This window comes from Musca autumnalis, unplaced genomic scaffold, assembly GCF_047663935.1.
Source record: "Musca autumnalis isolate F117 unplaced genomic scaffold, ASM4766393v1 scaffold_4, whole genome shotgun sequence".
NCBI lineage: Eukaryota > Metazoa > Arthropoda > Insecta > Diptera > Muscidae > Musca > Musca autumnalis.
Window position 1 is genome coordinate 246635131 of NW_027411977.1, and position 17369 is coordinate 246652499.

Consider the following 17369-nt stretch of genomic DNA (forward strand, 5'->3'; position numbering starts at 1 on the left):
ACTCGAGTTGTAACAGCCACAGTTGAAAAAATAGGGAAAAAGTCTGTCTGGAAGGGCAAGATTCCGATGGAAAAACTAAATTGAAAATGATATCACAACACATGACATTCTAGATTGGGAAAAAAATAGGAAAACGAATCTTCTGTCTATATAGTTCCACCTATGGTCTCGAAACACCTCTTGTAAGACGCATGCTATTGTCTAGCAATCTTTAAATATTTAACGCCAGTGTATTTGATAAAAGCTCTTTATAATTATTATCAGAACTACGGAAGAAATCATATTATGGTTCTGGCTCAAAAAAATCCGTACATCAAGAGTAGACCGAAGGCGTATTAATGAACAAATCGTATTGAATTCGATGGTTGAAGTAGAGAAATTCTTATTTAATCAATATGCTTTTGAAATAAGGACGATATTCTTGGATTCCTTGACATTATACATATGTTTCCTAGAACAAATTTGCTCAAATTATAATTTCACTTTCTTTACATTCCATTCATTCTGATCTTCTAAACATAGTGCATTACTAAATAATTACTGAATACTTTCTCCGCAAGTGTCTCTCCTGCAATAAACCTATGTTAAATCGCCGAAAATTCCCTTTCGAAAAAGATGCACAACCTATCATTATTAAACAAAAATAAACGATTCTGGAAACTCGTAATTCCCTCATCGAAGAAGAAAAAAAAAACAAAAATAGTAACATTTCTATAATGTTTTATTATTGTTGTCGCAGACATGCATTGTCATTATTTTCCGTCGCTTAGTTTTTTTTCGTCTGTGTTTTTATGATTTTTAATCAGCATTAAAAAGCTTTGTGTCACTGACGAAAAGTAAAAAACAGAAACTCAAAGCGTAATCATTTATTTTCGCTATAATACAAATATTAATGAGTCTTTAACAGGGGTCCTACTTTCATTTGCAGCTTTCCGTTGTTGTGCTATTCTTCAAAACTAAAATTAAGAGGAATTTCTAACCATTACCTAGTTCGTCATTTTTTCGTGGGCATGACAAAAATTAACAAAACTCCGGAGAGAGAAGAGGGCAAAAGTTCTTCATGTCTTTTGTCTTAGTTGGCGTGAATTTTTACACGCCATATAAATAATGAGCTTTTCTAGCCAGCACAGAGTATTGCAGGATGATGAAGAACCAACGCGAAAGTTTTTTTGTTTTGTTTTGCTTCATTTTGACTGTCCACCCACCTAACTTAGTATGGTTAATAAATGTCAAAATACCGGCTAGCAAGGACACCTTGCTTCTATGGACAAAACAATAAAGCAGAGCTGAAAAAAAACCAAAGAGAAATCGCACAAAAACGTCAAGCAAAAGTTTTTCATTTGCGCTCGTATTTCATCAACGTTGAATCAATGCCCGCGTTCGTGTGGTAGGAGTTTGACCGGCAGTTTTTTTCGCCAAATATTTCTATTAAAGGTACTTAGGTAAGGACTGTGACCGTCTAGCTTAGCTGTGGGAAAGTAGCAACGTTTATAATTGCCGCCCTTTAAGCTATTTAGGGTGTTGTTGTAGTTTTTTGTCATGTTTTTTTCTCATTGGTAATGTATGTTTCAGGCTTTGTTTGCGTCCCTGCTTTCGACATGATTTTTAATAAGGACAACACTGATTATCCCCAAAATAAAAGTGTCGGAGTATGAGTTTGTTTTTTTTTGTCATTTGTTCTCTCTGCTTTTTGCTGTTTTTATGGGTTCATTTCCCAGCGGTCAATTACTTTGACGTCTGTGATTTTTCCCCGTCACGTTTTATTTTCTGTATTGTTGTTTTTTCTCTTTTTTACAAGTATCCCTTTCCCCTTGTTATTAGCAAATTTGTACGTTGTTTAATTTTGTTGGTATTTCATTGTTGTTGTTGTTTTTTTCATAATAATTTCATTTTAATTTCCGTTGAATTAAACAAATATATTATGAAGTATGCATATGCATGCCAAAGAGAATATTATGAAGTACAAGTGTTGTTGATCCTTTGGTAAAGTACAGTGGTATACCACTCTCTGTTAATTTCAATACATCGGTCACTGATGACACTTTTTTCTATAGAAATGAATTCATCAGTTCCTTGATTACACTTTTTCCTATAGAAAAAAAATTCATCAGGTCCTTTACGACATCATCAGGTCCCTGATGACACTTTTTTCTATAGAAAAAAATTCATCAGATCCCTGATGACACTTTTTTCTATAGAAAAAAATTCATCAGATCCCTGATGACACTTTTTTCTATAGAAAAAAATTCATCAGATCCCTGATGACACTTTTTTCTATAGAAAAAAATTCATCAGATCCCTGATGACACTTTTTTCTATAGAAAAAAATTCATCAGATCCCTGATGACACTTTTTTCTATAGAAAAAAATTCATCAGATCCCTGATGACACTTTTTTCTATAGAAAAAAATTCATCAGATCCCTGATGACACTTTTTTCTATAGAAAAAAATTCATCAGATCCCTGATGACACTTTTTTCTATAGAAAAAAATTCATCAGATCCCTGATGACACTTTTTTCTATAGAAAAAAATTCATCAGATCCCTGATGACACTTTTTTCTATAGAAAAAAATTCATCAGATCCCTGATGACACTTTTTTCTATAGAAAAAAATTCATCAGATCCCTGATGACACTTTTTTCTATAGAAAAAAATTCATCAGATCCCTGATGACACTTTTTTCTATAGAAAAAAATTCATCAGGTCCCTGATGACACTTTTTTCTATAGAAAAAAATTCATCAGGTCCCTGATGACACTTTTTTCTATAGAAAAAAATTCATCAGGTCCCTGATGACACTTTTTTCTATAGAAAAAAATTCATCAGGTCCCTGATGACACTTTTTTCTATAGAAAAAAATTCATCAGGTCCCTGATGACACTTTTTTCTATAGAAAAAAATTCATCAGGTCCCTGATGACACTTTTTTCTATAGAAAAAAATTCATCAGGTCCCTGATGACACTTTTTTCTATAGAAAAAAATTCATCAGGTCCCTGATGACACTTTTTTCTATAGAAAAAAATTCATCAGGTCCCTGATGACACTTTTTTCTATAGAAAAAAATTCATCAGGTCCCTGATGACACTTTTTTCTATAGAAAAAAATTCATCAGGTCCCTGATGACACTTTTTTCTATAGAAAAAAATTCATCAGGTCCCTGATGACACTTTTTTCTATAGAAAAAAATTCATCAGGTCCCTGATGACACTTTTTTCTATAGAAAAAAATTCATCAGGTCCCTGATGACACTTTTTTCTATAGAAAAAAATTCATCAGGTCCCTGATGACACTTTTTTCTATAGAAAAAAATTCATCAGGTCCCTGATGACACTTTTTTCTATAGAAAAAAATTCATCAGGTCCCTGATGACACTTTTTTCTGTAGAAAAAAATTCATCAGGTCCCTGATGACACTTTTTTCTATAGAAAAAATGATGACACTTTTTTCTATAGAAAAAAATTCATCAGGTCCCTGATGACACTTTTTTCTATAGAAAAAAATTCATCAGGTCCCAGATGACACTTTTTTCTATAGAAAAAAATTCATCAGGTCCCTGATGACACTTTTTTCTATAGAAAAAAATTCATCAGGTCCCTGATGACACTTTTTTCTATAGAAAAAAATTCATCAGGTCCCTGATGACACTTTTTTCTATAGAAAAAAATTCATCAGGTCCCTGATGACACTTTTTTCTATAGAAAAAATGATGACACTTTTTTCTATAGAAAAAAATTCATCAGGTCCCTGATGACACTTTTTTCTATAGAAAAAAATTCATCAGGTCCCTGATGACACTTTTTTCTATAGAAAAAAATTCATCAGGTCCCTGATGACACTTTTTTCTATAGAAAAAAATTCATCAGGTCCCTGATGACACTTTTTTCTATAGAAAAAAATTCATCAGGTCCCTGATGACACTTTTTTCTATAGAAAAAAATTCATCAGGTCCCTGATGACACTTTTTTCTATAGAAAAAAATTCATCAGGTCCCTGATGACACTTTTTTCTATAGAAAAAAATTCATCAGGTCCCTGATGACACTTTTTTCTATAGAAAAAAATTCATCAGGTCCCTGATGACACTTTTTTCTATAGAAAAAAATTCATCAGGTCCCTGATGACACTTTTTTCTATAGAAAAAAATTCATCAGGTCCCAGATGACACTTTTTTCTATAGAAAAAAATTCATCAGGTCCCTGATGACACTTTTTTCTATAGAAAAAAATTCATCAGGTCCCTGATGACACTTTTTTCTATAGAAAAAAATTCATCAGGTCCCTGATGACACTTTTTTCTATAGAAAAAAATTCATCAGGTCCCTGATGACACTTTTTTCTATAGAAAAAAATTCATCAGGTCCCTGATGACACTTTTTTCTATAGAAAAAAATTCATCAGGTCCCTGATGACACTTTTTTCTATAGAAAAAAATTCATCAGGTCCCAGATGACACTTTTTTCTATAGAAAAAAATTCATCAGGTCCCTGATGACACTTTTTTCTATAGAAAAAAATTCATCAGGTCCCTGATGACACTTTTTTCTATAGAAAAAAATTCATCAGGTCCCTGATGACACTTTTTTCTATAGAAAAAAATTCATCAGGTCCCTGATGACACTTTTTTCTATAGAAAAAAATTCATCAGGTCCCTGATGACACTTTTTTCTATAGAAAAAAATTCATCAGGTCCCTGATGACACTTTTTTCTATAGAAAAAAATTCATCAGGTCCCTGATGACACTTTTTTCTATAGAAAAAAATTCATCAGGTCCCTGATGACAATTTTTTCTATAGAAAAAAATTCATCAGGTCCCTGATGACACTTTTTTCTATAGAAAAAAATTCATCAGGTCCCTGATGACACTTTTTTCTATAGAAAAAAATTCATCAGGTCCCTGATGACACTTTTTTCTATAGAAAAAAATTCATCAGGTCCCTGATGACACTTTTTTCTATAGAAAAAAATTCATCAGGTCCCTGATGACACTTTTTTCTATAGAAAAAAATTCATCAGGTCCCTGATGACACTTTTTTCTATAGAAAAAAATTCATCAGGTCCCTGATGACACTTTTTTCTATAGAAAAAAATTCATCAGGTCCCTGATGACACTTTTTTCTATAGAAAAAAATTCATCAGGTCCCTGATGACACTTTTTTCTATAGAAAAAAATTCATCAGGTCCCTGATGACACTTTTTTCTATAGAAAAAAATTCATCAGGTCCCTGATAACACTTTTTTCTATAGAAAAAAATTCATCAGGTCCCTGATGAGACTTTTTTCTATAGAAAAAAATTCATCAGGTCCCTGATGAGACTTTTTTTATAGAAAAAAATTCATCAGGTCCCTGATGACACTTTTTTCTATAGAAAAAAATTCATCAGGTCACTGATGACACTTTTTTCTATAGAAAAAAATTCATCAGGTCACTGATGACACTTTTTTCTATAGAAAAAAATTCATCAGGTCACTGATGACACTTTTTTCTATAGAAAAAAATTCATCAGGTCACTGATGACACTTTTTTCTATAGAAAAAAAAATCAGCTGACGTTTTTTCTATAGAAAAAAATTTAACAGATCCCTGATGACGCTTTTCTATAGAAAAAAAATCATCAGATCAGAACCCTGATGACGTTTTTTACTATAGAAAAATATCATCAGATCCCTGGTGATGTTTTTTTCTGTAGAAAAAAAATCATCAGATCCCTGATGACACTTTTTTTATAAAAAAAATTCATCAGGACCCTGATGGTACTTTTTTCTATAGAAAAAAAATCATCAGGTCCCTGATGGTACTTTTTTCTATTGAAAAAAAAAATCATCAGGTCCCTGATGACACTTTTGTCTACAGAAAAAAATTCATCATGTCCTGATGACACTTTTTTATATAGAAAAAAATCATCAGGTCCCTTATGACACTTTTTTCTATAGAAAAAAACATCATCAGGTATGTCATGAAAAAACATCATGATGTTTTTTTTTATAGAAAAAAATTAATCAGATCTCTGATCATGTTTTTCTCTATAGAAAAAAAAATCATCAGATCCCTCTCTTAATCCCAATATGGAGTTTTCTTCACCACTGTCCTCCACTTGTTTTGTTAATTAACTTTTGCTACTCGAAATGGAGGTGATGCATAAATTTTTGCAAACAACAAAACAGGAATAATAGCGTCAAATGCATATCAGCCAGCCACCCAGTCTGTCAGGGGCAAGTACGTTTTACAAACGAAAAATAAGTTTGCAAATGACATTTTTGTGAACCGAACAAGATGACGACGATAGCAACAACAACAAGGAAAAACAAAAAGGTGAAATGATTAAATAATATGAATACAAATACAATTTGTTGAAGTATGTAAAAAAAACTTGAAGAGGGCCTTACACCTTGTCACAATGCCACTGAAAGTGGGAGGGGGAGAGAAAAAACTTCTAAAGGACCACTGTGGAGTATTACCTATAAAGTGTTAGAAAAATGCATCAAAGGGTAATTCTCTAGAAACAAAAACACGCTTGGGCTTCTTGAGAAACAACTCCGGTGGCAGGTTATGCCGCTTAATTCTAACAAGTCATGGCCAAAGAGGTGGCCCGAAAAAATAAAGGCAATTAATTTAATTGTTTCCAACATTCAAACACGGATATGTGGGGCCATAAAAACACAAACAGCAACAAGAGATTTCCAATTCAGAGATCACCATCTCCGACTCGGAGTTTTTCCATTTTATCTCTGTCACCGATGGGTTAGTGGTGTGTCATTACCAAGTGTTGTAACTCATTAAAAATGCAATCCATGTATGACGAAATAATAATGATTTCTTTTTTATGCCATATTTTTCCTACTATCCAATAATAAGATTCTGGCGGAGATACTGGTGTAAACAATGATAACAACAAAGAGAAGGAGAAGAAAAAAATTAAATTGAAACGAATTGTGTTTAGATCATAAATACAAAAAAGTAACGATCACCAAAGTCACTGAAGTGTAAATTGTTAAAGTTGGGGATACATCACATAAGTGTGTGTAATAAATTTCACACGCCTATGAGTCATTCGTTTGAAGCGTACGGTGATGCGTGGCCGTTATCTTGTTTGCTTTTCATCCGAATTCCTATAAAGGTATACTTCTTGATCAGGGAGAAAAGGGGAGATGGAGGCAAATTTAAACAGTTAGATTGTGCATTACAAAAGACGAGTAAACAGTTCTCAATAATTGTTGTTGTGGACAAATAAAACATTTGTTATGAGCCCCACCATTATCGCTGCCTGCTATTGACAGTGGCTGTGGCGGCAATTCTTCATTTGTTTCTATGACACTGCACATGTCTTTTGATGTGGACAGACGACCCCAACTTCATTAATTGTCAAAATTTGTATCTCGATTTCTTTTTTCTCGGATTCATTGTCCAAAGGTGTTTATTTTGTGTTTTGTGATGTATGGAAAATTAGGTTAACTTTGGTAAAATTATTCAAATAACAATTACAAATTAATGATGACTAATAGCAGAGGTCCCCATTACATGGTGGAAAAACAATGTTGGATCTATATAGCGGTATATTTTTTCTATTTATTCATGATTAATAATTAATCTGTAAACAATTGCATGAGAATTTGAATTGTATAGAGGATGAAGATCATTTTTCATGATGATATGCGTAAAGGATTGAATGGAGTGGAATCAGAGATCGATAGAAGTATTATGGAAGCACTCAGTAGGTTGAACATAATTAACAGTAATTATGTAGAGTATACTGAAAATCCCTTGGGAGAAAAAGTCGATGTTTTGAGGCAATGGTATGTGAATAATACCTAGTGTGCTTCGATATACCTTTTCTCAAAGAAAGGATTTTTCGATAGATCCTTTTTCAAAGAAATGTGCTTCCATAGAACTTTTCTCAAAGAAAGGGATCTTAATAGGACCTTTCTGAAAAAAGCGTGCTTCGATAAACCTTTCAGAAAGAAAAGGTGCTACGATATACCCTTTCTAAAGAAAGGATGGTTCGATAGAACATTTCTGAAAGAAAGGGTGCTTAGATAGAACCTTTCTTAAAGAAAAGGTGCTTCGAGAGACCTTTTCCGTAAGAAAAGGTGCATCGATGGACCCTTTCCGAATAAAGGGTACTTCGATAGGCCTTTTCTGAAAAGATGAGTGATTCTATAGATGGAAGGGTGCTTCTATAGACCCCTTCTGAAAGAAAACGTGCTTCGATAAGACCATTCTGAAAGAAAGCATGCTTGTATAGACCTTTCTTGAAAGAAAGGGTGCTTGTGTAGACACTTCTTAAAAGAAAGGATGCTTCGAAATGTCCTTTCTGAAAAGAAGGATGCTTCAATAGAACCTTTCTAGAAGAAAGAGTGCTTACATAGACACTTTCTAGAATAAAGGGTACTTCGACAGACCCTTTCTAGAATAAAGGGTGCTTCAATATGTACCCTTCCTAGAATAAAGAGTGGTTCGATATACCCTTTCTAAAGGAAAGACCCTTTCTAGAAGAAAGGGTGCTTCGATAGAGCCCTTCTAGAATAGAAGATGCTTCGATAGACCCTTTCTAGAATAGAGGATGCTTCGATAGACGCTTTCTAGAATAAAGGGTGCTTCGATAGGCGATAGAATCTTTCTTAAAAAAGGGTGCTTCCATAGACCTTTCTGAAATAAAGCGTGCTTGGATGGACCCTTTCTCAAAGAAAGGGTGCTTCGATATACCTTTTCTCAAAGAAAGAGTGCTTCGATAGACCCGTTCTAAAATAAAGGGTGCTTCGATAGACCCTTTCTCAAAAAAAGGGTGCTTCGATAGACCCTTTCTTAAAGAAATGGTGCTTCGATAGACCCTTTCTCAAAGAAAGGGTGCTTCGATAGACCCTTTCTCAAAGAAAGGGTGCTTCTATAGAGCCTTTCTCAAAGAAAGGGTGCTTCGATAGACCCTTTCTCAAAGAAAGGGTGCTTCGATAGACCCTTTCTCAAAGAAAGGGTGCTTCGATAGTCCCTTTCTCAAAGAAAGGGTGCTTCGACAGACCCTTTCTCAAAGAAAGGGTGCTTCGATAGACCCTTTCTCAAACAAAGGGTGCTTCGATAGACCCTTTCTCAAAGAAAGGGTGCTTCGATAGACCCTTTCTCAAAGAAAGGGTGCTTCGATAGACCCTTTCTCAAAGAAAGGGTGCTTCGATAGACCCTTTCTCAAACAAGGGGTGCTTCGATAGACCCTTTCTCAAAGAAAGGGTGCTTCGATAGACCCTTTCTCAAAGAAAGGGTGCTTCGATGATAGACCCTTTCTCAAAGAAAGGGTGCTTCGATGATAGACCCTTTCTCAAAGAAAGGGTGCTTCGATGATAGACCCTTTCTCAAAGAAAGGGTGCTTCGATGATAGACCCTTCCTCAAAGAAAGGGTGCTTCGATGATAGACCCTTTCTCAAAGAAAGGGTGCTTCGATAGACCCTTTCTCAAAGAAAGGGTGCTTCGATAGACCCTTTCTCAAAGAAAGGGTGCTTCGATAGACATTTTCTCAAAGAAAGTGTGCTTCGATAGACCCTTTCTCAAAGAAAGGGTGCTTCGATAGACCTTTTCTCAAAGAAAGGGTGCTTCGATAGACCCTTTCTCAAAGAAAGGGTACTTCGATAGACCCTTTCTCAAAGAAAGGGTACTTCGATAGACCCTTTCTCAAAGAAAGGGTACGTCGATAGACCCTTTCTCAAAGAAAGGGTGCTTCAAAGAAAGGGTATATCGATAGACCCTTTCTCAAAGAAAGGGTGCTTCGATAGACCCTTTCTCAAAGAAAGGGTACTTCGATAGACCCTTTCTCAAAGAAAGGGTGCTTCGATAGACCCTTTCTCAAAGAAAGGGTACTTCGATAGACCCTTTCTCAAAGAAAGGGTGCTTCAAAGAAAGGGTATATCGATAGACCCTTTCTCAAAGAAAGGGTACTTCGATAGACCCTTTCTCAAAGAAAGGGTACTTCGATAGACCCTTTCTCAAAGAAAGGGTACTTCGATAGACCCTTTCTCAAAGAAAGGGTACTTCGATAGACCCTTTCTCAAAGAAAGGGTGCTTCAAAGAAAGGGTACATCGATAGACCCTTTCTCAAAGAATGGGTGCTTCGATAGACCCTTTCTCAAAGAAAGGGTGCTTCGATAGGCCCTTTCTCAATGAAAAGGTGCTTCGACAGACCCTTTCTCAAAGAACGGTTGCTTCGATAGACCCTTTCTCAAAGAAATGGTGCTTCGATAGACCCTTTCTCAAAGAAAGGGTGCTTCGATAGACCATTTCTCAAAGAAAGGGTGCTTCGATAGACCCTTTCTCAAAGAAAGGGTGCTTCGACAGACCCTTTCTCAAACAAAGGGTGCTTCGATAAACCCTTTCTCAAAGAAAGGGTGCTTCGATGATAGACCCTTTCTCAAAGAAAGGGTGCTTCGATGATAGACCCTTTCTCAAAGAAAGGGTGCTTCGATGATAGACCCTTTCTCAAAGAAAGGGTGCTTCGATGATAGACCCTTTCTCAAAGAAAGGGTGCTTCGATGATAGACCCTTTCTCAAAGAAAGGGTGCTTCGATGATAGACCCTTTCTCAAAGAAAGGGTGCTTCGATGATAGACCCTTTCTCAAAGAAAGGGTGCTTCGATGATAGACCCTTTCTCAAAGAAAGGGTGCTTCGATGATAGACCCTTTCTCAAAGAAAGGGTGCTTCGATGATAGACCCTTTCTCAAAGAAAGGGTTCTTCGATGATAGACCCTTTCTCAAAGAAAGGGTGCTTTGATAGACCCTTTCTCAAAGAAAGGGTGCTTCGATAGACCCTTTCTCAAAGAAAGGGTGCTTCGATAGACATTTTCTCATAGAAAGGGTGCTTCGATAAACCCTTTCTCAAAGAAAGGGTACTTCGATAGACCCTTTCTCAAAGAAAGGGTACTTCGGTAGACCCTTTCTCAAAGAAAGGGTGCTTCAAAGAAAGGGTACATCGATAGACCCTTTCTCAAAGAAAGGGTGCTTCGATAGACCCTTTCTCAAAGAAAGGGTACTTCGATAGACCCTTTCTCAAAGAAAGGGTGCTTCAAAGAAAGGGTACATCGATAGACCCTTTCTCAAAGAAAGGGTGCTTCGATAGACCCTTTCTCAAAGAAAGGGTGCTTCGATAGGCCCTTTCTCAAAGAAAAGGTGCTTCGACAGACCCTTTCTCAAAGAAAGGTTGCTTCGATAGACCCTTTCTCAAAGAAAGGGTGCTTCGATAGACCCTTTCTCAAAGAAAGGGTGCTTCGATAGACCCTTCCTCAAAGAAAGGGTGCTTCGATAGACCCTTTCTCAAAGAAAGGGTGCTTCGATAGACCCTTTCTCAAAGAAAGGGTGCTTCGATAGACCCTTTCTCAAAGAAAGGGTGCTTCGATAGACCCTTTCTCAAAGAAAGGGTGCTTCGATAGACCCTTTCTCAAAGAAAGGGTGCTTCGATAGACCCTTTCTCAAAGAAAGGGTGCTTCGATAGACCCTTTCTCAAAGAAAGGGTGCTTCGATAGACCCTTTCTCAAAGAAAGGGTGCTTCGATAGACCCTTTCTCAAAGAAAGGGTGCTTCGATAGACCCTTTCTCAAAGAAAGGGTGCTTCGATAGACCCTTTCTCAAAGAAAGGGTGCTTCGATAGACCCTTTCTCAAAGAAAGGGTGCTTCGATAGACCCTTTCTCAAAGAAAGGGTGCTTCGATAGACCCTTTGAGGAAAAAAGGCGCTTCATAGACCCTTTCTAGAAAAAAGGTGCTTCGGTAGGCCCTTTCTAGAAAAAAGGTGCTTCGATAGACCCTTTCTGAAAGTATGCGTGCTTCGATAAGCCTTTTTGAAAGAAAATGTGCTTCTATAGATCCCTTCTCAAAGAAAGGGTGCTTCGATAGACCCTTTCTCAAACAAAGGGTGCTTAGACAGACCCTTTCTCAAATAAGGGTGCTTAGACAGACCTCTGCTCAAATAAGTGTGCTTTGATAGACCCTTTCTCAATGAAAGGGTGCTTCGATAGGCCCTTTCTCAAAGAAAGGGTGCCCTTTCTTATAGAAAGGGTGCTTCAAAAGCCCTTTCTTATAGAAAGGGTGCTTCGATAGCCCTTTCTTATAGAAAGGATGCTTCGATAGCCCTTTCTTGTAGAAAGGGTGCTTCGATAGAGCCTTTCTCAAAAAAGGGTGCTTCATGTTTGGAATACGCTTTCTATATTTAATATTCGGCTTAGCTTACACTTCTTCTTCGTAAATGTTTCTTTATACTGCAGCTTTAACTAAAATACACTCTGTCTGCTCAACTCAATTGTCGTATAATTGACCAAGAAATTACAAAATACACTTTTCGCAATAAAAACAAACACGGATTATTACAGCGTCACTGAACAAGTTGTCTATAAACAACTATGAAAATAAACTTCGACAGTACCAATACTCGCTGACAAAAGGCTTTGAAGGCCTTAACACAATGACTGCGTCGCATCAAAGTATCTCCAGCTTTAGAACAGAACACATGTTCTACAAAGTCCCAATACAAAATTACAAATCTAACGAGCTTAGAATATTAAGAAGTTTTAGCCATAACACAACACGTAAATTTTTCGCCATAGAATCGTTCGTATCGACAAACGAGCGAACGATCACTTTTGAAAAATTGCAATAAATTTCTAAACATGTTCCATCAATCAAATGCCTTTGTTGTTGTCGTCTATTTTGAAAAAAAAAAGAGTCAAATATGATTTATACGTTTATAATATTGGTCATATTTGTGTGTTCGCAGGTTAGTCGTTGGTTGTTATAATTATGTTAGAGCACCAGTCACCGATTGTCGTACTCAGTCGTAAGATCAGGCCAAGCTAGGCCAGGCCATAGCGATCAAATAATGACAGTTGGCCAACTGCCAAGATACCAATAAATAACTAATCTTTCATTTGCGAAGTATTTTTGTATTCTGCACAAGTAAGTGAACCACGTTTAATACGTACAAATTGTAACTGTCACATAGATATGAAAAATATCAACGAGTTTTTGTCAAGACAGTTTGCAGACAAATGAAGGCGCAAATCAAAGCGGGATCGTTTTTTCTGTTTTGTTTGATGGAGAAAGGTTATCCCGATAATCAAATATTTCCTCAGAATTTAAATAATAAAAAAAAGTTGAAACGTACAGTAACCTCGTTAGAAATATTATTTTTTTGAAGAAATAAACAATTGAGTTAAACATGAATGAAAGCATCTTTCATATTAAAATGATAAATTTTGAGACTCTTTCTTCAAGAATCGGGCTTCAAAAGACTCTCATGTGCACAAACAGTTTTAATGACCATTTGGAATAGAAAATATGCTTCGTGTATATTTTCCTTTTAGGACCACTGCATTACAGAAACTTCTGTTGCACCCTCTCTTTTTAGGGGTGTTAAAGGCTCTTTCTTATAAAAAGGATGCTTTTATTGAGTCTTTGATGAGGATTTCTTCTTATGAAACGAGGACAACTAAAACCTTTGCAATAGATAAAGATGCTTCTGAGGAACCCTTTCTGCAAAAAAGTGCTTCCATGAAACCATTCTTACCGAAAGGGTGCTTCAAGGACCCTTTATTATAGAAATTATTCATCCTTACTTATAAAAAAGTGCTTATTTTTTATTGAAATGATGCTTTCAAGATGTTTTTCTTGGAAAGAGGGTGTTCTGAAGAAGCATTTCTCAAAGTACCTCCAAATATGCTAACTTATAGAAATGATGATGAGAAAAAACTTTCTTATAGAAAAGATGCTTCCAAGCTCTCTTTCGTATAGAAAAACTGCTTCCAGGGACTAATAATTATGGGTTCATACAAGGATTCCTTTTTCCAAAGGCAACCTCATTGGACTCTTTCCTATAGAAAGCGAGCATCTAAGAAAATTTTCTTAAAACAAGAGTTCCAATGATAGGATGTTTCTAAGGACCCTTTGAAATAAATGTTATTTTGATGATGTTTTGGTATTGTATGGGTGCTTCAAAGGAATTTTTATCAAGACAGAAGTTCTTTTGAGGACACGTTCCAGTAGAAAGGATGCTCTGAGGACATTTTCTTAAAACAAGAGTTCATTCCTATAACAAGGGTGCATCCATTTTCCTAAAACTAGAGTCCCTCTGAGGTGCTTCTCCTTAGTATTTCGTAAAGAAAGGTTGCTTCTATAGATCCTTTCGTAAAGAAAGGGTGCTTCTATAGATCCTTTCGTACAGAAATAGGGCTCCTAGGTCCTTTCGTACAGAGAGGGTGCTCCTATAGATCCTTTCGTACAGAAAGGGTGCTTCTATAGATCCTTTCGTACAGAAAGGGTGCTTCTATAGATCCTTTCGTACAGAAAGGGTGCTTCTATAGATCCTTTCGTACAGAAAGGGTGCTTCTATAGATCCTTTCGTACAGAAAGGGTGCTTCTATAGATCCTTTCGTACAGAAAGGGTGCTTCTATAGATCCTTTCGTAGAGAACGGGTGCTCCTATAGATCCTTTCGTGGAGATAGGCTGCGTCTATAGATCATTTCGTACAGAAAGGGTGCTTCTATAGATCCTTTCGTACAGAAAGAGTGCTTCTATAGATCCTTTCGTACACAAAGGGTGCTTCTATAGATCCTTTCGTACGCAATGGGTGCTTCTATAGATCCTTTCGTACACAAAGGGTGCTTCTATAGATCCTTTCTTACAGAAAGGGTGCTTCTATAGATCCTTTCGTACAGAAAGGGTGCTTCTATAGATCCTTTCGTAAAGAAAGGGTGCTTCTATAGATCCTTTCGTAACGAAAAGGTGCTTCTATAGATCCTTTCGTAAAGAATGGGTGCTTCTATAGATCCTTTCGTAAAGAAAGGGTGCTTCTATAGATCCTTTCGTAAAGAATGGGTGCTTCTATAGATCCTTTCGTACAGAAATAGGGCTCCTAGATCCTTTCGTACAGAGAGGGTGCTCCTATAGATCCTTTCGTACAGAAAGGGTGATTCTATAGATCCTTTCGTAACGAAAGGGTGCTTCTATAGATCCTTTCGTAAAGAAAGGGTGCTTCTATAGATCCTTTCGTAAAGAAAGGGTGCTTCTATATATCCTTTCGTACAGAAATAGGGCTCCTAGGTCCTTTCGTACAGAGAGGGTGCTCCTATAGATCCTTTCGTACAGAAATAGGGCTCCTAGGTCCTTTCGTACAGAGAGGGTGCTCCTATAGATCCTTTCGTACAGAAAGGGTGATTCTATAGATCCTTTGGTAACCAAAGGGTGCTTCTATAGATCCTTTCGTAAAGAAAGGGTGCTTCTATAGATCCTTTCGTAAAGAAAGGGTGTTTCTATAGATCCTTTCGTAAAGAAAGGGTGCTTCTATAGATCCTTTCGTAAAGAAAGGGTGCTGCTATAGATCCTTTCGTAAAGAAAGGGTGCTTCTATAGATCCTTTCGTAAAGAAAGGGTGCTTCTATAGATCCTTTCGTAAAGAAAGGGTGCTTCTATAGATCCTTTCGTAAAGAAAGGGTGCTTCTATAGATCCTTTCGTAAAGAAAGGGTGCTTCTATAGATCCTTTCGTAAAGAAAGGGTGCTTCTATAGATCCTTTCGTAAAGAAAGGGTGCTTCTATAGATCCTTTCGTAAAGAAAGGGTGCTTCTATAGATCCTTTCGTAAAGAAAGGGTGCTTCTATAGATCCTTTCGTAAAGAAAGGGTGCTTCTATAGATCCTTTCGTAAAGAAAGGGTGCTTCTATAGATCCTTTCGTAAAGAAAGGGTGCTTCTATAGATCCTTTCGTAAAGAAAGGGTGCTTCTATAGATCCTTTCGTAAAGAAAGGGTGCTTCTATAGATCCTTTCGTAAAGAAAGGGTGCTTCTATAGATCCTTTCGTAAAGAAAGGGTGCTTCTATAGATCCTTTCGTAAAGAAAGGGTGCTTCTATAGATCCTTTCGTAAAGAAAGGGTGCTTCTATAGATCCTTTCGTAAAGAAAGGGTGCTTCTATAGATCCTTTCGTAAAGAAAGGGTGCTTCTATAGATCCTTTCGTAAAGAAAGGGTGCTTCTATAGATCCTTTCGTAAAGAAAGGGTGCTTCTATAGATCCTTTCGTAAAGAAAGGGTGCTTCTATAGATCCTTTCGTAAAGAAAGGGTGCTTCTATAGATCCTTTCGTAAAGAAAGGGTGCTTCTATAGATCCTTTCGTAAAGAAAGGGTGCTTCTATAGATCCTTTCGTAAAGAAAGTGTGCTTCTATAGATCCTTTCGTAAAGAAAGGGTGCTTCTATAGATCCTTTCGTAAAGAAAGGGTGCTTCTATAGATCCTTTCGTAAAGAAAGGGTGCTTCTATAGATCCTTTCGTAAAGAAAGGGTGCTTCTATAGATCCTTTCGTAAAGAAAGGGTGCTTCTATAGATCCTTTCGTAAAGAAAGGGTGCTTCTATAGATCCTTTCGTAAAGAAAGGGTGCTTCTATAGATCCTTTCGTAAAGAAAGGGTGCTTCTATAGATCCTTTCGTAAAGAAAGGGTGCTTCTATAGATCCTTTCGTAAAGAAAGGGTGCTTCTATAGATCCTTTCGTAAAGAAAGGGTGCTTCTATAGATCCTTTCGTAAAGAAAGGGTGCTTCTATAGATCCTTTCGTAAAGAAAGGGTGCTTCTATAGATCCTTTCGTAAAGAAAGGGTGCTTCTATAGATCCTTTCGTAAAGAAAGGGTGCTTCTATAGATCCTTTCGTAAAGAAAGGGTGCTTCTATAGGTCCTTTCCTACAGAAAGGGTGCTTCTATAGATCCTTTCCTACAGAAAGGGTGCTTCTATAGATCCTTTCCTACAGAAAGGGTGCTTCTATAGATCCTTTCCTACAGAAAGGGTGCTTCTATAGATCCTTTCCTACAGAAAGGGTGCTTCTATAGATCCTTTCCTACAGAAAGGGTGCTTCTATAGATCCTTTCCTACAGAAAGGGTGCTTCTATAGATCCTTTCCTACAGAAAGGGTGCTTCTATAGATCCTTTCCTACAGAAAGGGTGCTTCTATAGATCCTTTCCTACAGAAAGGGTGCTTCTATAGATACTTTCGCACAGAAAGGGTGTTTTTATAGGTCCTTTCGTACAGAAAGGGTGCTTCTATAGATCCTTTCGTACACAAAGGGTGCTTCTGTAAATCCTTTCGTACAGAAAGGGTTCTTCTGTAGATCCTTTCGTACAGAAAGGGTGCTTCTATAGATCCTTTCCTACAGAAAGGGTGCTTCTATAGATCCTTTCCTACAGAAAGGGTGCTTCTATAGATCCTTTCGTACAGAAAGGGTGCTTCTATAGATCCTTTCGTACAGAAAGGGTGCTTCTATAGATCCTTTCGTACAGAAAGGGTGCTTCTATAGATCCTTTCGTACAGAAAGGGTGCTTCTATAGATCCTTTCGTACAGAAAGGGTGCTTCTATAGATCCTTTCGTACAGAAAG